Source organism: Uranotaenia lowii, chromosome 3, assembly GCF_029784155.1.
Source record: "Uranotaenia lowii strain MFRU-FL chromosome 3, ASM2978415v1, whole genome shotgun sequence".
NCBI classification, from domain to species: domain Eukaryota; kingdom Metazoa; phylum Arthropoda; class Insecta; order Diptera; family Culicidae; genus Uranotaenia; species Uranotaenia lowii.
In genome coordinates this window covers 368,522,200-368,525,780 of record NC_073693.1, presented here as the reverse complement: position 1 = coordinate 368,525,780, position 3,581 = coordinate 368,522,200, and the positions used below count along the sequence as shown (strand labels likewise).

At 35.4% G+C, this 3,581-nt stretch overlaps 1 pseudogene; it reads left to right on the top strand.

The window, feature by feature from the left end:
- Positions 1 to 910: 910 nt before the first annotated feature.
- The window catches only part of LOC129754068 (uncharacterized), a 42,150-nt pseudogene continuing 39,479 nt past the window's right edge, over positions 911 to 3,581 (top strand).

Here is a 3,581-nt window from a genome sequence, read left to right as displayed (position 1 = left end):
TTACTGAAAATTTCTTCTTTTATTACTGTATCTTTTAATAGAACTTTAATTGGTGGAGACTTTTCATTGGGTTTATTGGATGATATTAATCTAACAGCGTTTAAAATGGATTCAGTTTTAAGGTCGTAGCCAAAAGTGCCACATGTTTTGCGTACAAGTTCTTGTGTATTTTCTCTATTATTGTATGGCAATCCGAAGATCAAGAGGTTTTTTGAAACAGCCTCCCGGTTAAATCGGTCGAGGTTTATTTCCAATTTATGGACCTGATTGGTAAGATTTGAATGCTTAGATTTGAGATCAGTTACTTCTTTTTCAAGAGCATCGTTTCGGAATTTTATGTCTTTGAAATCAGTCTGAATTTCATCGAATTTCGTGGACAAAAATTCCTGCGAAGCATCTATCGCAGTAGTAACTGATCTCATATCCGTTTTGATTGAGGTCAATTCATGTGAAACCACATTATGTACGGTCGTTTCAAATTTAGTATGGATATTTTCGATAATTGTTTCATGATCTTTCCGTAAACTTATTATTTTGGCGTAAATACATGCACAGTTGGCATCGCAAAAGTATTGCTGCGCTTTCATTTTGCGAGCTGCACTTCCAATCAGATTTTTGCAGCGAAGATGAACGCTCTTGAAACAATATGCACAAGTAAGTATTTTATCAAGATTATTTTCAACATTATTACATTCAATACAAATAACTTCATCATCACATTCCATGTTCGCCATCGCCATAATACAACAATTAAAAGCTAAAAAGGAACTAACTCTTTTGATGAAACGCACAACTTTGACTTTCTATCACATTCATTGGAATATCCTAAAAAATCAAATTGTCTTATATTGATAAAAAAGTATTGGATTTTCTAGTAGTGCAAAAAACTAGATTTCCCAATGATGTGGGAATACGTCTACGAGGACAGCATGGATCTGATTGCTAAACTGCCAGTGGTGGCCGCCACCATCTACCGCAACACGTACCGTGACGGAAAGGGCATCGGTGGCATCGACCCCAAGAAGGATTGGTCCGCCAACTTCACGAAAATGTTGGGATACGAGGATGAAAAGTTCACCGAACTGATGCGTCTGTACCTGACCATCCACAGTGACCACGAGGGTGGCAACGTGTCTGCCCACACCGTGCACTTGGTTGGATCCGCTCTGAGCGATCCCTACCTATCGTTCGCTGCTGGTATGAATGGACTGGCCGGTCCTCTCCACGGTCTTGCCAACCAGGAAGTATTAGTGTGGCTGCAAAAGCTGCGCAAGGAACTCGGTGATAGCGCCACTGAAGATCAGGTTAAGGACTTTATTTGGAAGACGCTGAAATCTGGACAGGTAAGCTCAAGTTCAAATGCTCAAACGAGAAACAAAAAATACAATTTTTTTCTCCCGCAGGTTGTTCCCGGCTACGGCCACGCTGTCCTGCGTAAGACCGACCTCGGTACACTTACCAGCGCGAGTTTGCCTTGAAGCATCTACCAAACGACCCCCTGTTCAATTTGGTGTCCAACATTATAGCCCGATTTCGTTCAGTGCAGTTGCCTCTGCGTCAAATGTTGCACAGTGGACCCGGCCGAGTAAAAATGAGTAGTATATGTACTTATACTACTCACCGGGATGCAGAAAAGTTCTTGCTGTGTATGTATCATAAGCATAAGCGCATAAGCATAAACAAAGGCTTCCAAGAAGATTTTGTTTTCAGAAAATAACTTTTTTTTCATAAACTAGTCTGACCATTTAAAAAACTTATTAATAGAATTTATTTGTTAACTCAGCATTTTGGTATCTTTGATTGAATGATTGATTTGGTAGATTCAAGCATACTGAACTCGAATCTTTTGTCACATTTTTTCTATAACTTTGCGTTTTTGAGTTTGTAAACCTTAAAATGTATCAGTTTTGAGTGACATCAATCATTGATAACTGATCAAATATCAAATCTGAGTCAAGGTTTAAAAAATTTAAAAGAAGGTATCATTACAAATATTACTGACATTACTGAATAAAGTTTAAAAAAATTAAATTCATTTAACAAAATTTGTTCAAACCTACAAAACGATTAGATTTTTGCTTTAAAATTTAATTCGGTTTAAGAATTCTTTTAAAAAGGAGAAAAGTTAACAAATAAAATACTTCTTTTTTTCGCAGTACTCAAAACTACTTGAAGTCCTGGGAAACGTTGAAAATTGTTTTAAAACCTTTATTTAAAAATATTATGTATTTGTTTTAAATTTTTGTCAAAAAATGCAGAAATTTCTTGAATGATTTTAAAACATTTTCACAAGTTAAAAAAAACAAATGCTGATAGAAAAATTGCATATTTACATCCTGGGCACCCAAATTAGCCTTTGAATTGAATGGAAGGTTGTAAATTTTGTGGCCTTGTTATCAATTTTTTTCTAACGTGTTGTTGAGCATTTAGAAGAACAAGAAATAAAAAAATTAAATTGAGACTTAAGTTGGTTTCTTAAAGAATATTTAATTTCAGATTTTTTGTAGATCAAAATTTTTAGTAATAAAGTAGAGGATACTAGGTTTTAGATTCTGTTTCGCTAATCCTGATAACCATCGTGAGTCATGAGACATTGCTTCCAACTTGTTGATATATAAAATTAGAATTCGATTAATTAATTTTGAAGTTTAGATGGTTGGTTCTAAATTCTGAACTTCGAAGTAAAACCCCATTCTAAAAACGAAGTAGGGTTTTTGTATGTCGAGATTTGAGTTTAATAACAAAAAGTTGATTGAATTGCAAATCGGCATATATTTAGTGTCGTACAATGAAATTTCTCAACCCTAGGGTGATTTAAGACTAGTTTCTGCTGAAGGTGAGCCAAATTTCACTTGTTCAACACTTTTTTTAAACCTTTAAAGATCAAGTAATTCCCCTTTACTACGTTGTAAATTTTACAAGAAAAAAATCCCCATGGTTAAACTCCTAAACTCCACCTTCCCACATTCAAGAATACTAAACTGGATACAGAATCAGAAATACAAAAATAGAAATACAATTTTGGTTATGGGAAAATGGAACCAGAACCTCCGAAATGGGTTTAATTTAAAATTTAATATTCAGACCTGAATTACTATGAACAAGTATTTTCCGGTAAACCTGCGTTCTTCAAATTGCGTTCGTCTTCAGCCAATCGTTTAAGTCCTTTATTATTAAAACTATGTAGCAGCTGCTGTTATACGTCGAGTCCTTACCCTAACAAATCCAACCCTTTCCTATGAAGTTTCGGGATGTCCTGTCGCATCTTAAAAGTTCCTGCAAAGCTAAAGACAGTCCAGTGCAACCTCATAGAGTTCTGTGAGTTCCAGGGCGAATTCCAGGGCAGTCTTACGCAGCTCAGCAGACACCCACTTTTTTTCGTTAGGTATTTTCCTGATGACCATTTTGTGTGTGATCGATTCTGTGGAACTTTCATTAAAACATGTTTAATTATAGTTCTAACTTGAATAAAATGGATTTTAACGGATCCACTGAAACAAACAGTAATAAAACATCGCGTTGAGTAATGAAGTTTTCATACAAACAACCAGTACTTTATTTTCTTCAAATGCAATCGGCGA